Below are 19,985 nucleotides of genomic sequence, written 5' to 3'. Positions count from 1 at the left end.
TCTGATTTCTGGAATCGAAACTTTATTCAGAAAGTGCCCATTCACCAATTTTCAAAAAAATTCAAGGTGAACTAATCCATCCTTTGTCACAGATGTTCTTTTGTTTTTTGTTGAAATTGTGATCTACAGAAAATATTGTTAAGTAAAACCTAGGAAACGAGCCATTTTATTAAAGCAGAGCTTAGGTGATCTTTGTGTCAAATAGAAGCCTAAAACAAGCTCCTCCCATTGGATCCCCACCTGCCTGTCTGCTACAACAATCATCGCCGCAGCATACGGTGCTCACCACTGACCTATTGCAGACAGTTAATCAAGAGCAGAGCGAGCAGCTTTCACAGTACAAGTAGTTACTTGTTCTCAACTTTTTAAAGTTCATAATTCAGTCTTACTGTCATTTCTTTCCTCTTGGCGGTGCTTTTATGAAAGGTAAAGCTGAACAGAAAGAAAACCAGAGTCATTAACTGTTTGAAAGTTTAATGTGCTACCAAACCAGAATTAGATGTGATAATGAAATTTCCACTGCTGAAAGCAGACTCTGCTAACTGATGTATGTAGTGAGAAGGTGGTCACATAACCAATGAAAATAAAAACCATACTCATTTTTTATATTTCTCATTCTTTTTTTTTTCTGTTTAAACTGGCCACACACCAAATTAGACTTCAGTTAAAAACTGAATTTAGTAATGTTCCACTTCTTTTAGAAAATATATATTCTACCTTTAGAGTATAGATATTGATCAAGTAACTTTATATCTAGAGACATTCTAGAACAATGGATCAAGATTTATGGCTTAACATTGCTAGACTTTATTCAACCATCTAATTGGTCAGAAATGCCATCTAACTCACCAGAATCCAGTGGTATGGAATGATTCACCCCAGGCATTCTACTCCTCAATCTAGCAGTCAAGGTATGTCTAAATAGGATTCCAATTCGCCTTTTCTAACTACTTCAACTTCTGTCTTCTATGCTCAATACAGTCAAAATGGATCATTAGCTGTGCCCCAAACACAACATATTCTTTCTATCTCTTGTTTTGCACATACTGTTCTCACCTCTTGAAGTTCTCAGCCACTGCCAGTACTTTGCTTCCTCTCATCCAGGCATTCCCCAGACCTCTTCATTCTTCCCAATACTTCCACTTAGGCACCTCTTACAGATCACTATCTGTTGAAATTATACCCATTTAAAGTTCAGTCAAACTGCCCTTTTCCAAGAAATTATTCCCTCTTGCCCACATAAAACTGACCCCACCTCTTTCTCCTCTTCATCCAGAATCACTTTGCTTTAACTGTTATACATCACTTTTCATAGTTTTTGGCACACAAGAGAAGCTCATTTACTATACACTAAGTGAATTGAAGGATTCCAGGATATATTGCACTTTCATTTACCGCCTAACTTTCTTCTTCTCCCTAGCTTATAAGCGTCTTAATGGCAAAGATGGAGCGGATGGGGGAAGGGTACTTATTAATCTCTATAACCTTTAAATTATCTAATAGGCTCATTGCACATAATGAAGGCTTGATAAATATTTCTTGAATTGCATGGTTAAACTGGGTCTGCTGGCTGGGCTTGGTGGAAGCGCTTCGGAATCACCCCTTGATTTATCAGGAGCAGTGCCAGTGATGCTAGAGGCAATTTTCTTTGCTGAATCATAACTGAGTTTATATCACACTAAGCTTTGGAAGGTACCATTTTTCAAATTAAATATAAAAAACAATAACCTTTCTGTTTGTAACATTTTAAGTTCTCCTGGCTCCCCTCAGGCATGGGGGCATTTCTGTAAGGTGTTGACCTAAATTTCTTCTGACCTAATTTCCTTGTTGCAAAAGGAATTCGGTGCAGCCAGCCCCCACTGCGGAAAGGTTTTGTTCTATATCACTGTCACATTTCAATGACAAATGGAATGAACTTTGTTAGTCCTTTTGAGATTTCAGAATAGCTCAGGATATTCCCCTCTAATATCTAAGAGGATTTCAGTGATTTGCCCTACTGGCAAAGGGTCTCCCTTTGTCCTGTGCTTTCCCCTAAGCAATTGGGCTTCCCTCATGGAGATACCCTGCACTACTCACACACATTTTTTACTGCACAACAGCTGAACAGAAGGTTGTGATAAAATAAAAAAGAATGGAAGTGGCAAAAATGACCCACTGGGCTCTTGAGCAAAAAAAAAAAATACAACAAGAAATGTTTCTTGGTGTACTTTGGTTTTAGTCCTAAGTATTTTGAAGCAAAACCAAACTAACCTTTATTCCTTTGTTAGGGAAAAGAAAAAAAAGATTTCTCCCTAATGATACAAATAAACCATGAAACTTATATTTTCCACTATATTGTGATCATGTGTATATATTTGTGTGTATATGTGTTAAAAGATGAATAACCTCATGAAAAAATAACATTTAGCTCAAACGGTAGCTGTAAAAGTCATCAGACAATAAACAGGGATATAATAAAAAATTATTTTGAGTAGTTAAAGAAAAGACAACACGGTCCGCTATTTAAAAAAAAAGAAGAAGAAAGAAAGAAATAGCTTCCTAGATGACTCCCCAGGGCTTCTTTCTGGTGCTGTTATTACCTAATGAATCAGGTATTCACATGAAGTGTCAATATGGAATAGACTGATTTTGAAATTCAGATTTTTAATAATCATGTCAGTGATACAGTGAATGTGCTTTAAAATGCTTAAGATTACTGGGATTCTCTCACGTCAGTCACGAAGTATAAGTCAAAAATGTCACTCCATTATTTCCATTTGGAAGCAAATCTCCTGAAGACCTTAAGGCACCACGCCCTGCCAGTTGGTGATGTGGTCAGCAAAGTCTAGCGCAGGTCAAAGGGAGCAGCTGTCCCAGCAATTTAGCTCCAACCTAAATGGCAACATGAAAGAGAGCAAAAGGAGAAAAAAGATCTGACAAAGGAAAACAAAAGTTTGCTTCAATAGAGAAAAGATGTAAGAAAAGCAATAGATAATAAAGAAGCACATGGGAGTGGGGGACAGAAACGTTATTTCTAACAACAACAACAACAACAACACAACAAAAACAGAAAGAAAATAAGCCTGAAGAAGAAAGAGAATTTTAACTACTCCAAAGAAGGCTGAACATCTTTGGAGAAACTCCTCCAAAGAGTCAAAAATCACAAACAGAGTGAAAGATGCACTTAGATAATAGGTTATATAAAAAGAAAGCCAGCAAAATGAAACTCTCAGTCAACAAATAGTCACTAAGAACCTACTGGATTCACTGCCCTGGGTGCCAGGGAGGCCGTGATGACCCAAACAGGCAAACCAATTACCAGTGTGCTATCTCACCAAGATTGTGTTCCCAAAGGCCAGAAAAAAACTGAATGTTATTTAGATTTTTATTTTTTATATTATAGCCTGGTGAAGAGTATTAAACCAAGAGCAAAGAGCTGAGAGAGAGGATGCCCACAGATAATGGGACTGTTTGACTAGTTGGCTCCTGAGCAGAGAAGGCTAACATATTACTGAGATCAAACAGAAAAGATTCTCCCTTGAGAGCACTAACCTGAATCCCTAGATAGATCATCTACTAAAGGGAAAAAAGAAGGAAATCTTTTGTGAAATAAAAGGAAATTATTATTCTGGGAAGTTGGTTTTGGCATAGAATTTCTTGGCACATTTCTGTGAACTGTAAAGGATTTCCTAGTATAAAGTAATTTTTGAAAAGTTAAATTTCCCAGTAAGAAATGATCTCAGCTGATGTCTTACAAAGTGGCACGGGATAAGTTATATGTAAATTAGAGACCTTGCCTGGGTCTGAATCTCTTTGATATCTTTTCTTTCTAATTAAGGACTTAGCAGGACCCCTCCACCTTGATTCATGTAGGATGCAGTAAAGCTTTTAATAACCAAGTAAATTGGTAACCTGAAAATACATATCAACCCATATGTAAGCTCTGTGGTGAACTTTAAAGACTTTTCTTTAAAGTCATGGGGACTAGGCTTCCATGACTATTACAGGATCTATCCAAGTAGCAAAGGATCTTAGGCTGTTGGGATTTATTTACCTAGCATGGCACCCTGGCACTATTATCCTTTGCTCCTGCTGCAACACACACCTGCTTCTCCAGGATCTTCTCTCTACCAAATACATGGAAAGGAGAAGCACTTCTGACATCCGTTTTTAAGTTACCAAGAACAAAGATGACAATTTGAAGCAAAAGCTGTGTCAAATTTAGCTCTTTGTAAAATTGGCTGGACCAGCCTCTGCTCAGGGGAAAGCCTGGCTAACTGTCTGCTTCAGAAGCCACACTAGATTGAACAATCAGACTATTTGCAAAAAACCATCATCCCACAAGGATTTGTAAAGTGTTGAGCGTCTGGCATATGGGTGTTCTGAATAAAAAGATTTTGCTAGGAGTTTTGAAATCGAAGATCCATGATTAATTCTGACTGCTTGGATCAATAAAGATTGTTTTCCTTTGAAACAGAGCACCCATAAAATTATGTAATTTGAGGTATAGGAAAATCATTGCCGAATGAGCAAAGAGTACTTTGTTGCCCACAGAACCCATTTGGTAATAATTTCTGGATGAAAAGTAAGACCATTATTTTGATAAGACAAATGCATTTGAAAGTCACAAAAGATTATATCAGTTAAAAATTATATTTGCATAAAATACGTTTTCAGCACAAACTCACTCAGGTGTAGCACTATTCACACCAGAAATGCAATTCAGTGTGAGCTATTTCCTAAAGGAAAAGTACATGTGAGAATTTAGATTATTTTGTCTAGCACAGCTGCTGCTTGTACTGCAAAAGCAGAGATGCAGCTGATGACAAGGTAGAATGGAACTTGGCACCTCCGCTGGCATCCAGCCAAGAATACAGAATGTTTTAGCCAGTCTGTGGCATGTGATCCATTCCTTAATTGTTGATAACATATAATTAGGACAATCTAAGCCTAGTTTAATGAATGTAATAAGTTAAACTGCAGTGCTTGACTATACTTGGATAGACTTTGTTAGTCTTGGAGCATGGAACTGCAGAGTAACATTTTATAAACAGTACAAAATGGAATCTTCCCTTTACAAACTATCAGCCTAGAATTATGGCCGACATCCTAACCCACAGTATAAATTCTGTGAACTGTATAAATGTCAACTGATATTCATGGCCAATGTGCCCAAAATAAATTTTCCCCTTGAAGATTTTAAAGGTAAGATTTATGGGAAGAAATTGGGCACGTATTTAAAAATGACAGACTACACGTTCTGCTAATCAGTTATCAACCTGCTTTATTTTGACAGACTTCTAAGATGATTAGAGCTCAGTCTAGTGTACTACACATTTTTTAAATGCAATGATTTTCTTTAAAATAATGAATTATTAACTTTATTAAAATATATTATTGCATTCATCTTTTCACACCCCATATTACTTAATCTATATGTTTTGTAAAAATGTTTTTCCAAAGCAGGAAAAAGACCTTTACCTCTACCACAAATAAATTAAGCTGAATTTTTCATATCTCTGATAAGGGAGTTATCTTTTCCAAAGGGGGAAAAAAATCCTACGTAGACATAAAATAATAACAGAAACAAAAATTTTGAAAAACTGCAGTTTAGCTTTTCAGCAAAAAAGACAAAAAAATAAAGGAAACTGTTTATCCACAGCACACATGCTTTCTCTGATTGTTTTTTTTTTCCTTCCATCTTTAAATTTGTTCTAATGTTATCAGAATTGATTTTTAGTCTCAGTCATCCCAAAGGAACTGTCTTGAGTGAAGCTCTTATCGGGGAACTGTAATGAAGAATCAGCTTGCAAAGCTGTTACTATGGTGCTCACATATCTGAAGAAATTTTTAGTGGAAATAAAATTCCAAAGCACTAAATTTAGAGGTATTTCGTTTCCTAGTAAGAGGTATAAAAATAGTACTACTAGATACAATTTAAATTCCAAAGGAGGGGAGATATTTATTTCTGTACGATGCTAAACCGTGTATATTCTAGAAAGCCATTTTCTTTCCACAGGCCTTGAGACAAATTAAAAATCATGTTAACCAATTCTCTTTGGCCACCAAAAAGATAATAAGTGTAAAAAAAGGAGATCTTCATTTTCACATTTTCATATTAGCGTTGCTTTTAAGAGAAAACTTTATGAAGTGAAAGCATAACTATTTGAAAATGTATTATTTTTCATGTTTAAGAAAAAGTTTTTGACAAGGATACATAACTGTAGTTTTAGATACTAAATTGTATATTATCTCACAAAGGGTAGAGAGTTAAAGAACATCATCAGTGTCCAGGCATGGTTGCTTTCTAGTTCAGGTTTAAGACACATCTTCCTTTAAAAAGCAATAATTACAATAGTGTGTATAGTCAACAAGATCCTTTATTTTAAAAATATAAAATAAAAATTTTCCATGACAACTTATAGTCTTGAAATTAAAATTATAAGCATCATATGTAAATATGCTTTTTCCTCTGCCCACTTTAAAAATATGTATTGAAGTCCTCAAGCCAAATTGCATTCCAGAGGTGTTGCCTAAATTACCGCATGCAGAGGAAGAAAAATTTTTTAATCATCTTTAACATTTTAGTTTTATGATTAAGTCACCAAAAACAACAGAAAAAAGCCTATAATAATATTACATGGGTGAGAATATTACATTACATCTATATTTCTAAAAAAAGAGAAACAGGCATCTCTCAAGAAAAGAGACTAAGCAGTTACAGATCTACACTTTTCTATGAGTGATAGATGAACATATAATTATTGAAGAGGAGGAAATAAAGAGTAGTGCCATATTCTTCCATCCATTATGTATAATTTTTATATGTGTATTGGAATGAAAAACTTTTAAACACTAAGATTTGACAAGTGTGACAAAGAAAAAGGTTCTAGACTTATGCCATTCTGTGCATACAGAAGGAAGAAAAGGATTCACATTATAAATGCCTTTGGTTTTATCTGTTCTTACAAACTGTCCTTATTTGAAATTTTTCAGAAAAGCAATCCACAGTGCCATCATCTAAATTCAAATGCAAACTTCATATTAACACAAATAAATGTGTCCATAATTTCAGAGATTATTTTAGGAAATGTGGTCATTATATGTTTCCTTTTATGATGAATTTGGAACTTGGGAAAAGACGTTGGCTCATAATTAGAATAGAATAACAAGACGAAGAGATAGAATGCATGAAATAGTGGGTAATTCCTACTATTCTTTTACAAATATCTAATTCAATACTTCTAATTATCAGTTTGCACCACAAAAGAAATATTCCTTTGAGTAAAGCAAATGTTAAAGAATTCACATGATTTTCTAGGTATACTTTTCATGTTACCATAGTTTAATTTTTATCTCTATTTGACAAAGCCTGCTACAAATAGTGAAATCTAAAGGGGGAAAAAGTATAAAAGAAGTGAGTTTATTTTGCTATCACATAAAACAAAACTCTAAACTGTAGCATTCATAAAATAAAATTTACTAAAGCTTCTTTTCCTGACAAAACGCTTAGAAAACAATCTCTAAAACTGCCAGTTTAAAAACAGCTTAGGAATGTTACACTGTAAAAGTCACCTTTTTGTTAATTCATTATTTATTGATATTGATAAAAGAAGTGTTTTAGTTTAGTTTTTTTTTTTTGATCACAATGACCATAATTATTTTTTAATAGGCTGTATTCTAAATATACTACTAATTTTTATCCATTTTTAGTTCACAATAAAATCAGCTCTCCACCTTTCCTACTTGCTAGACAAAATGGATTTGAAAGTGATTCTCATGATAATTTTACCAGAAGCTAGACAGTGTATACACACATTTAGCTACACAGATTTCTGGACTTTTGACTGTGTCTATGTAACTGTACCATGAATGGTATTTTGCAAATATTAAACCAATGTACTTCACGACATTCTATAAACCACATTTCTTTGCAGTTTCCCACCTTCAAGGCAGAGCCAGAGAACTTATTGCCCTAGATCAGGAAAGGATAAGAATCTGTTGAGAGCAGGGCTTTGTGGAGAGTAAACGGATCTGTTAAATTCTTTTAGTTACTGCTTAACATTTCGAGGACTAAGCCTTGAGGACTCAATCTAGAATTCTCATATGAAGAGAGGATACTTTTCACCTATGAACTATCCAAGCCATGTGGTTGGCTGCTTTCTGATAGAAGAACTTAGGACAAAGAGAAAGGGGAGCAAAGCCCAGCCCTTCTGCATCTGGGGACTGAGAACGGTAAAGTGTAGAAAGCAATCTGAGACTGCCTCTCAGTTTCCCTCTCTGGCTTTCACTCTTCCTAGTGGGAATGTGCAGGAAGCCCAAGGGAAGAACAACCTCAAACTCCCTGTTTGACTAAAATGCAACCTTCCCCACACCCCGGGGCTGCCTACATCGACCTCCTGAGAGCTCACCTGTTACCTTTGAGGAATGGCTTTCCTAAACTCCTGGATATAAACCAGGCTTTCCCACGGCACACCACTCCTATCCCATGGGGAAGTGACAGCTGAGTTGAGAGCTAGCAGCAGGCAAGATGCCACCATGGAAGAGGCTGAATTTGGGCTTTCCACCAGAAGCCACATGGGGAGTAAAGCAGAGAAAGCCAAGGTGAGGGTGAGTCAACCAAGCCAAGATAAAAGGTGCTCACATCAACTGTGAGTGCCAGAAAGACAACACACAAGGGACATAACCCTGAAAATGAGAGGATCTGGAAGACTCCATACCCAAGGTGCCAGTTCTTCCCTATTACTCCTAAACTGTGAAAGCCCTACCCCTCCTCCACACACCCAGACACTAGAAAGGGTGCCAAAAAGTGGACAGAAGATTGAGACGTCTGGGAGACAAAGCATGTTTTCCTAAAGGCGCAGCATTACCTAAAAGGATGGTTTTAATTACTAGAATGGACTGAATTTTAAACCACATAGGACTTTAAATTTATAAGAGAACCGGAGTAGATATAGACAAAACAATGGAGCTACATTTTCCAGGCACATCCAGGTTGCTGTGTGAGTGAAGTCAATATTATATAACCAACGCAAAGAAGAAAGTTACTGTAGTAAAAATAATTCTCTCTCCAAACACACATTCTTACGTACACACAGGATCATGACACGGTATTTTGTGAGGAAAGTGGGGTGGCCTCTTTTGACTTGAATTGTCCACACCGAATGTCCATCTTAATCAAACTGACTAAATAGCTACTTGGGTTTCCTTTTTGGTTTTTCTATGTATGTATGAGTCAGAATTACTAGTTTACAAATTAAAACAAAAAGCTGCTCTTTTCTTAGTTTACTCACCTGTAAAAAGGAATACTAATACCTGGAATGTTATTTGGGGAATGAAATAAGATGCTTTATGTGACGTTAAAAAAAATGGGCATTCAGAAAAATGGCTAGCACAGTTATATCCACTCCCTTCTCCACAAAATGTTCATAACTTTTCTGAGAGCAGCCAGGTTCAAATCTTCTACATCACTGACATTTCACTTTTCATCAGCATCATTTCAAAACCCTTATCTCTGAGTTGGCAAGTCCTGTTCTTCACCTGAAATAGTTCTTACACTTACCCCTCATCTCCTCTCTCACTGCCACGACTTTCTGTCTGGATCTCATTTCTTTTCTTCTATTTGACACTTGTGCCTTCTAACCAACTCCCTGTCTCTCATTGGCTTCCCCCTTGTTTCCAAACTACTGCTCAGCTGTGAGCTGGTTATTCCTTTCTCCAAGTCCCTCTCTATTTTTCTTTCTTCTCTTCCTGTCTCTCTCCCTCCATTGCTTTCTTTTTATTTTTTGTAACTTCCATAAAGAATATGAAAACTCTTAAAATGCTGAAATACACAATATGAATCACTTAAAAATAAAGTTGGATAAAGATGAATCAAAAGGAGAAAAGAGAAAAATATTAGAAGAACCTGAAATAGACCGTTTCTCAGCTAAGGTCTAAATTTAACTCTGAGCTTTATGACAGTTCAAGTGAAAAGGAAAGTTTTGTTTTTGGTAGTCATAAACTCAAAATTTTAAAACAATTAACTTTATATTTAATATTCATATTTCAAAAATTTGAAATTAGTTACAGAATAAGTTTTTCTAAGCACTAAAAAACTCATTTTTAAAAAAGTTAGTGTATTAGTAATATATATTGCAACATTATCTGTAAATCAAAAAATACTGAGCATACAAGTTTCTTAACATAATATATATATTAGAAACTCAATTCATTGGAATCTAGTTTACTTAAATTCTTAGCTAATCAAATTTTCTTTTCTTTACTCAAACGAAGAAAAAGAAAATCAAGGGAGAAAAAGTCAAATAAATATGAGGTGGTTACTCAAGGATAAAAAGTGAATTCTGTAGGTATGTCCTGAAAGATGCAACTCAATTTCCTATATCATCTTATATTAATTTTCTTATATCATCTTATATTAATATTCATATTTGTTTATAGACACCATATTCTTAGCATCTGGCACAGTGTCTTCCCCACTTCAAATTTTATTTTTTTAATAAATAAGGCCTCAGATACACTACAAAACCTTTCAATATAGGGCCAGTCTCCCTACTTTTTATAAAACAGGAATAACAATAATAATAATGATAATTCTTGGCATTTGCAGGACATAGACATTATCAGCATGCTTTACAAATATCCTGTTTCATTCTCACAAGAAAACTGGGTTTCTAAGAGGTGAAATAAATTCACGGGACTACCCACTTAGTTAGTAAACAGCAAGGATGGAGCTTGAACACAGCTTCACTAAACTCTTTTCACAACCCCAATCAGCTTCAATTGATTGATTAATTAAGTGAGAGTGATTAATTGCGAGTGATTAATTGCAAGCAGCTGGAGCCTGCGTCACTGAGAGCATATTCTTCATTGCAGTCTCATCCAGGCCCATTTTGATATGTTATATTGTCCTCATTCCCTTTTATCTACTTTGACCAAATAGATGGTAGAGGTGATAAATGAAGGAGGAGGAGGAAAGTGACATGTTGCATGCAAATGATGTGTGTTTCAAAATTGTGCAGATACGATTTAAGAATACATTTGCTGGGGTTTTCTGGGAAAAGAGGTTCCTTCGTGGCTCCCACGGCTCTGCAGGGCGTGAACAGGAAAACAGGTAGCCGTGGTGTCAGATGCTGGCAGTCATCATGTGACCATGAGGAAGGCTCTGGAAGGCAGACCCGGGAAATAGTAACAATCAAGTTTTCTTGATGAAATGCAACCACCTACACTATACCACTTTTCAGTTGAGAGTCTCCTACATTCCTGTTAAGCCAATTTGAATTGGGTGTTTTGCTACTTGTAACCGAAAACACACAACTGATACAGGAAAAAAGTAAGAGTAGGGGGGCCAGTTTATACTTTCTTACATATGTTAGATTTATTTGTAAAAGGCATCAAAGCGACAGTACTTAATGTATTAAAGTTTAAAAGTGTTGGAGAACATTTTGGATCATACAAATGCGAGTTAGAAGACGTGGATACTGAGTTCTAAACAGTGCATGAGGGCAGATGCCTTTACAAGGGCTGAAGGGGGAACTACAACAGCCCCCACCCCATCCCACACAGATCAGTATGTCAGTGGATATCCCATCTGGTTTACAGGTGCCAGAAACAAACAAACAAAGAACAAGTGGAGTAAAAATTAGACTAGAAGGGAATGTGTGCATGGAACACCCTCTGAACCAACTCTCTCTACTCAAGAGGGAAAGGGGACATTTTACACCCACACTGGGCATTCTGTTTCTATTTTCCAGGCTCTGCCCTGTCCCAGTCCCCTCTCCCCACTGAAAGGCCACAGAAAAAATAGACCTCACCAAAGCATGAGAGAGAATGACCCACAGCACAGTTCTGGAAGACAGCCAGTTCCCCAGCACTGATGTAGTCCTACTTAACTCTTCTGGGGTGGACGCACGTAGAGGCTTAGTGACAGCGAGCTATCACAGCAGCTGGAGTTCAAGGAACTGAAGTGGAGTCACTGCAAGGAGGGTGGGCAGCAGAAATGCTCCAGAAAGCACTGAAGTGTAATTTCAGGCAATGCCGCATTGTTTTGGAATTCGGGAAACCGCAGGAGTAAACAGACCAAGCTGGTATGCAGCAGGCAAAAATAAGGCAAGACTTTTTTTTTTCTGGCCCAACAGAGAAACCAGATCAAAGATATATGGAGCAGTCAGCATGCAACTCTGGCTCTACAATACCGATTCATTCTGTTACCAACTTATTGTGTGCCTACTATGTGTCACATACTCTCTGACACAGGAGTATGACAATGAGGAAAGCATAGTTCCTTCTTTTCATACATACAAACCTGGAGCCTCTAAACTCAGATGTGCAAAGATTATATCATCTTATTTTCCATAATTATTTTTTACCTGGAACTCCCACTCACACAGTAACAAAAATAAGGCCTCATCTAGCCCCTTATTTTTTGGGTCGCCTCTAACTTCCAGGGACTTAGAAGTGCCAGGGAGTCCGGAGAGCAGGGTCAGGGGAGGAATCCAGCCTCTCTGCACTGTCTCTCCTCACTAGACTGTGGGAAGGCCTCATCTCCTCTGTGCTCACGTTGGGATATCCTCCTCATCCCAGTACTTCTCGGTTTTCGTACCATTCCAGACAATGTCTGTGCCCCTTCTCAGGGACCCACAAGCATCTAAGCTCCCCTATTACCTCCCCAAGTCTCTTGCCTTCCCGGGACCCATGAAATCTTTACCTACCCTGAGCTGAGTGGAGCACAGCAGAAACGGACCCCTTATTCTTTCGAATCTATTTTCTAAATTGGGACTTTATATCGAGTGACAAACACAAAAAAGTCGATTCTTTTATTGTCACTTGTTTCTTTTTTTTTTTTTTTTGGTCCTTTTCCGAAGTAAACAATCCTCCTAAATGCAGAGGAAGGATAGAGGTTATATGAAATACTAGGAGGAGGACAGAAGCATTGGTTAATATCTCAAAAGATTATCCCACTATAACAGAGCTATGTTGTTCTTTGAGAAGGTGAGACATCTTTCACTGAAGAGACAATATATGAGCCAGGTCTTGAAAATGGATAGGTGTTTATCAAAAGAAGAAAGTGAAAGAGAATAAAACGTGCAAGCAAAATTTTACTTGTATTTTTAGATCACAAAATAGTGTAGGATTTAAGAACAAAATGCAGAACCTCATAGAAAATGAAGGTTCATTTTCATTAACAGTGTGAAATGTGCACCATAAGTAGAAAAATTGACCACATGCCACTTTATTTTATGTGGTTAAATGTCGATTTTAAATTTATATCTTTTCCCTAGCTTTAAAAGTTAAAGAACTGAAAAACTTTATTTAATAAAAATATAACTTGGGTAAGGCTTCAAAGCAGAGGTCAGATACAAAATCAAGAACTTTATTTTCCTTTCCTTCTGTGGCAAGTGCCTATTTGACTAGAGACTTCTATTAGAATAAATGAGTAATAGAATATTGCATTGTGTATAAAAAGAGGTTTCTAATCTCTGCTACTTCTGAATTAGAAATTTTCAGTTGCATGTTACACAACTGATTTGATCGACTATATTTTCAAAAAAATATGGGCACACAACAGGCCAAAGCAATTATTTTTAACCATCCACCAACCAAGTTTCCAACAAAGTTTCCTTCCTATTGCAATATCTGTATCTCAAATTTTATCAACATGTGTGTAACCTCCCTTTGCTTCCATGGGCGTCAAGTGGGTGTCCCTGCACCGGAGAAACAAATCCCGTGAACACACATCACTCTTCCCAGTCTACGTTTTCAGTATCCTGAATTCAAGCATGCTCAATGAATCTGACAGGGAGTGCTACTGAAGTCTCAACTCTAAATAAATAGTTTAAAATAAAAAGTTGTATAAATATCAGTCTGTGCCAATGATGCGGTTTGAGAGGGAGTGCTATAAACACAAAGTAAATTAAATGGGATCTACTTTTGTGGGGCAAAAGGCTACTTAGACTGGTTATTATAGAGAAAATTTTGTTGTGTGGTGCGACAGCACGTACCCATGTGGCTAACCTACCACTGGTAGAAGAAACAAATCCCACCCATACCTAGGGGCGGTGCCATGGCCAGACCACAATTCCTATGAGGGATGAACTTAATGTGCTGAAAATGAAGGCCAGGCTCTGTTGCAGCTCATTAGCTGGTTACAGACACACTGCAAGAGAAGAAAGTAGAATTTAGTCGATGTTCCAACTTCTACATGTGCTGTGAATAAAACAGACTATTGTTTTTTTGATAAAGAAGTATTGTTTTGAATGTGCAGAGTGGCTAAGTAAAGCCAGCAGAATTTTTTGGCCAAATATAGTCTCTAGCTCACTCCTAAAAATCCTAGCTTTCAAATTAGGAACTGAAGTCATTGAAAAAAAAAAAAAAGTTTACATTCCTGCAGCCGCTGCAGCAAAGCCAAACAAATGTTTGGCTTAAAGCTCACTTACATCTCTTTCATGAGTCTTTTCTTTAACATGGAATTCTGAAAAATAGCATTTCTTTTATCGAGTCATTTAATGCCAAGTGTTGTGTGTGTGCACGCATGTGTGTGTTTATGTGAGGACACGCATACTCAGCAACAGTACTATAGGGTCAGTGTAGTGGTTTTAAAGCATGTGGGTCACATTTGAATTTAAAGAAACCATGGTTTTACAGCTTCTGGCATAATTTAGGTCACAGGCACAAACTGTGATTTTTTTAAAGCATCATTAACCACTGAATGGACAAGGAATGTGTTATTTTCAAGGAGTTTCTTTGGTGCCAGTTCAGGCAATAAAAACCTAAGGACAGGGGTCAATCTGGGAAGGTAACCTAGTATGTAGTTGCCCTCCTGATGCACTATTTTACCATAAAAACTCAACATGCTTTTTAGCCTTCAGTCTCTAAGCCCAAGCCAGATAACATGGAGTAACAGCATCAGTTTGCTGGAGGCAGGCATCTTGATGACAAGTTTCCATACAGTCAGTTGGATTGGTGATTTGGCACTCTGAAGAGCCCATTAAGATTATAAAATTGTGGAACCGAATATGCAGTAGCCTAGTATTTTTCAGGATCATGGATACATTCTCTTTACAATATTCTTCATGGATCAGCCAAATTTTTGCTATAATACAATTGAGTTTTGTTATAATGATGACCTTCCTAGAAAGCAAATTCCCAGTCTGAAAGCAAAAAATAAAATGTTTAAATCAAGCCTCTTTATAACTAGCTGGCAACTTACAATCTATGTCCAGACCTGAAGAAAGAGAAATGGAGAAAGCTATGTGTGCATCATTCTTATTCTTCTCCTGCTAGTTGTCTACTGTCTCTGCATGCTGGTGGCATTATATTGTTTTCAGGAGTAACTTGGTATTGAAGGTAGATTTCCCAAGTGCAAATGATTGGTGTGTCAGAGTGAGAACAGAGAGTAAGCGTGCCTTCACGGTCAAACAATAGCATGATGAGCAGCTGCGGGCCTCCTTGGACCAATTCTAATTCCTTTCTCAGCCTTTAAACACTAAACAAATAAGTACTTCCATTACACAGGCAATCATTACATGGAAGGAATAAAATGAAGCATTTACTATAAAATATTAGTTACATATTGATTTCTTTTTTCCAAATTAATAACCTCAAAAAACATTTTGTTGTTGTTGTTTGTTTGTTTCTTTGTTTGTTTTTGGTCACAATTACAAAATCCCCAAGCTCTCTTCTTTAGATGCCTTTTTTTTTTTTTTTTGCAGTAGCATTGGCTTAAATAGAATTTTACCTGCATGGATTTACCCGCATAGTTTATATCATCAGTATAATAGTCAACTTATCAGCATCAAAGGAAGAGCAGAACAAATGTATATTTTATTATACATTTTTCCAGATATCAATTCTTGTGCTTTTTATGAGTGTTTTAGATATCACACTCTACCAAAGAATTTTTTTATGTCAAAACCTCTGAGAATTAAGTCTGGAGAGGCTATCAGAGAAACAAAAAGGTTAACTTTTGAAAGAATGGTGAGGACTGAGTTCAGGTCTAAACACAATATTATCATATTAACAAGATGGCCCCAGACATGTATTTTTCAAATAAATATTTGTTGAGTATGTAAACTAAACACTTTAAATTTAGTCATTTATTAAATAGTTTCTAAGATGTTTTCTAAATGCCCTTATCTCCATAAAATGTTTCAGAATACAAATTTAAAATTTTTTGTCTTATGTCATTACGAATCTCCACTATTATATTATATATCTGTGTGTCCTGTTTGCCCATAAAGTTGACTGCTTTCTACTTCAGTTTCAGGTTCTCAATTAAGACTTTTCTACTGGTGTGCCTGTTTCTAATATTATTTCATTTTCTTCCAATCTATTCTGAAAAAAGAGATCTAAATATTTTAACAATTTATGCTAAACACTAATCAATATGACTCTGGATAAAAGCCTACTATATAAATTTCTTAGAAGTTTTGCAAGTGCATTTTCTGCCAAAAGCTTAAGTTGCCAAAAGATCACTAGTCAGGTAAGTAAGGAGTTATTGTAATATACAAGTCCTGTTTACCTCTAGACCACGTCACAAAGTCAAAGAATGCATATAGAGCTGCAACTGGTAGTTGACTACCAAATAAATTTTTCCTTAATAAGCATTTAATTTTTGAAAACAATCTATATCCTAAGCATCTCCAATCCCACGTTATATTTGAACACTAGCTTACAGTTTACAAATAGGTTACCAATATAACTTCCACATAATGTACTATTCCATTTTACCTTCATGAGTATGTTTAGCTTTTTCAGGTAACAAGAGATAGAAACATATTCAAGCTATCTTAAGTTAGTATAAGGCATTGCAGGAAAGTGAGGAATACAAGCATCTTTAAAACAAGCCAAATGGACACTGGCTATAACTCAGGGTTGGGAAGTGTATGGTGAATCCACACAACCGGTTATCACATTGTCACTTCAGCAGAGGAGAACATTTTTCCCTTTGCTGTGTTTTTGTCATTATTCTTACCTATTTTCTTATTCTAGTAAGTTCTTAGTAATTTACTAGATATTTAAAACAACTTATTAAATATTTTTAATTTAATTAAAAATATTGTATTAAATATTAACTACTTAAAACTATAAAAATATTTAAAATAGTTTCAATGCTATATGAAAGATTAAGTGTTACATAGTTTAAACAACCAAAAATAAAGATGGTCTTTAACACACACATATACATAATGATTCACTAGTAAAAAGAAAAAATATTGAGCCTTTAGTAATTAAACTTTCTGGTAAACCACAAAAAGAATTTCTTTACATGGCAGTGTTCAATTAAAGATATAGATGAAATATTATCATTTTTATTTGATCTAGAGAAAGAGGAATCATTTAGCTATCGAACCTCAACCCTTGGAATGTCAGAGTTTCTAGTTCTCAGTCAGAGTATAGAAATTTCTCAGAGACACAAAAGTCAGCTGAGAAGCATTAAAACCATAGTCTCCTCAGGATGGGGGACAAGAAAATGTATATCCGTCATTTTATCAGCTTCCCTGACCAAGTCTACTTTTGTAAAGCTTCGGTCTTGGTATCTTGAGAAAAGAAGCAACTCAAAAGGAAGTGTGGTGGAAATTTCCAAAATACAGAGTGTCTGTTTGGATAAAAACGGTGAAGACAGGCTTCTATATTTAATGATGGGGCCGAGGTTGCCTGTCTTCTGTGATCACTGGCTCTGTGTGGTACACTTTGGTGAGTTTATGATGGTGTAATCCTCCGATGAATGAAGCACTCCCTTCCCTTCAGCGCTGTTTATTCTTAGCTTATGCACACAAAGAGCAAAGAGACTTGTCAACAACACGTCCAGTTTATACACTGAATGCCGCTAAGAGCCAGCTGACTCAAGTGAACCAAGAGACTCTTGTATCCTGAACATCCTTCATTCATTCACACACACAAATATTTACTCTGCACCTACTATGTGCCAGGCACAACAACAGAAGAGGTTAATTGGGGAAAAGTGAAGAACAGGGACATGGCAGTGGAAGCAAGAGAGGAAAGAGGAAAAAAACAGTTTGTGTTTGGATTAATAAAAGAGGAGCTTCTTTTCCTGACATCCTGTAAAAATCTGTGACTCTCAGTCTAACTTGCCAGTCATATTAATTGTTTACAATTTGAACCAGGAGATTCTGGGGAAAGGACCCCCCGTTGGTGTGCCCTTTGTTATTCTTACTGAAATTCCCTTAGTAGTTGAAAAATATATCTACACTAATTTTCTAAAATAATTCAAATCTAAAGAATATACAACTCAACATATTTCAGAGTAGAGAATAACGCAGATAATGAAATAATTTGTTGCTTTTTATGAAAAAAATATGAAGTTCAAATTATAAACACCATTGATGTGTTCAATTAGAAAATAGATTAAAGTGAATACTCTCACTGCACTTAAATTCTAATACTTATAATATAACCGTTTAGGAGAAGACTTGGTTGAGAATAGAAAACAGGGTTTTTTAGCTGGAGTTTGGAGGAGTTATAGATCACTCTACATGTTTAAAAATTAAGCCCCCTTAGAGGAAAAAAATAGCAGTTTTTGATCAACAGCAGGCTGTTTTAACATCATTCTGTGAATTTGGATAACAGAAATAGCACTCGTTCAGAAAATGTTTTCAAGTCATGATTTCTAGAAGTCGGCCCACTTATCGCTACGTCAGAATGTTTTGCTTCAGTCCATTAGAAGCAGGTTTTGCCTTTATGCTGCTTTCAAGAATTCCAAAGGTTCACTCACAATGTCAGACTACAATAAAATTCAGCGTAATGTGAACCACTCTATGATATTGCCTTTCCTTATTGCCTTTCAGTTATACTGTTCTAAATGCAGTAAAGGAGAAGTTGTTCTGAATGGGACAGTTAGAGAAACGAGTATCATTCCCCAAGTTGAAAAGTCACAGACTATAATAGGCTAACAGCTTAGAGGAAAATTTCTTATACTGATGGTTGGTTCTGCAAGTCTGAATAGCCAAGATAGGCATATCAGATTGCCTATCCTGGTGGGTTTTATTTGGCATGCATTCCACAATGGGCAATAAGGCAGTGTCCCCACCAGCTGCAAACGTAGTGATGCATTTTTCTAGAAAACAAACCCAAGAAGCACTGTGGTCATAGGAAAGGAGAACTTGCCACTTGCTCTGAGGAGCAGCCCCTGTGAAAATGAGGCACTTCTTTTTACATAGAGGTTTGACTCTTAGTTACAGGTCAGAGCTAAGGAACCCGCTGCCCAAGATATTCTGGAGGCTATAAACCCAGAAATGCTTTGAGAGCTGCCAGTAGGGCCCCAAATGATCCTGAGCAGTTTGCAAACAACCTTGGCATAGTACAGACCTGTCTCTCTGCATTCATTAGCCTGAGATGAGTTTCTTAACGGGAAGGCAGGGCACATGACAAAAGTTTAGTTTTCTATGTCTTCTGAGGACATTCAAGCAAAGCAGAAACTTGAGGCTAGCAGCACTGATCCTTGTTGGTGATGTCAGGAGCATTGCAAATATGAAAGTCAGATTTAAAATACTCAGAGTATATAAAGATTATTTTACATAGTCATCTGTTTATTTGAAGACAAAAAGAAGGACTGCCGGACAATTCTGGCCTATAAATACCACTAACCCCAGTCATTATTTTAAGTGTTTCCTCCACCCTCTAAGAAAAAAAGGGGGAGGGGAGTTGAAAAAAAAACACACTCAAAAGTAACATTTCAAGGGTAATTATACTCATATTTTGAAGTAACTTATCTTAAGAATATGTATGATTCCTGTCCAGCTCACAGCTTGGGTAGTTTTGTGCAGAACTCCCACTAACGATCCCTTTGCCCAGTACTTAAAATAAACCTATCTATTCCTTCTCCCAGAAAGAAAATAAAAATCTCAATGGTCGCAGTGAAATTATCCCCTGTGACAGAGTGAGTCATCTAGGCCACTGCAGGCAAAAGCTCACTTCTTTGAAAACTTGCTCCCTGTCTTCCTTCTAGGGAACAGGCACTACCGGCCTATGACTGGAAAAGATGTAGC

General features: G+C 36.5%; 2 long non-coding RNA genes across 2 annotated transcripts in view; both read right to left on the bottom strand.

Moving 5' to 3' along the window:
• Positions 1-1,381, bottom strand: part of LOC120612517 (uncharacterized) — a 2,753-nt gene extending 1,372 nt beyond the window's left edge. The window contains exons 1-2 of the long non-coding RNA XR_005655465.1: positions 1,057-1,381; positions 294-432 (exon numbers count right to left, since the gene is read on the bottom strand). This is a non-coding gene — a long non-coding RNA (uncharacterized LOC120612517). The remainder of the gene's footprint in view (positions 1-293; positions 433-1,056) is intronic.
• Positions 1-19,985, bottom strand: part of LOC120612516 (uncharacterized) — a 93,349-nt gene that overhangs the window by 39,898 nt on the left and 33,466 nt on the right. The gene's annotated exons all lie outside the window — the stretch shown is intronic.

This window comes from Pteropus medius, unplaced genomic scaffold (assembly GCF_902729225.1).
Source record: "Pteropus medius unplaced genomic scaffold, Ma_sr-lr_union100, whole genome shotgun sequence".
Classification (NCBI taxonomy): Eukaryota; Metazoa; Chordata; class Mammalia; order Chiroptera; family Pteropodidae; genus Pteropus; species Pteropus medius.
The sequence above is the reverse complement of the archived record's forward strand: the minus strand, read 5'-3'. Positions and strand labels throughout refer to the sequence as shown.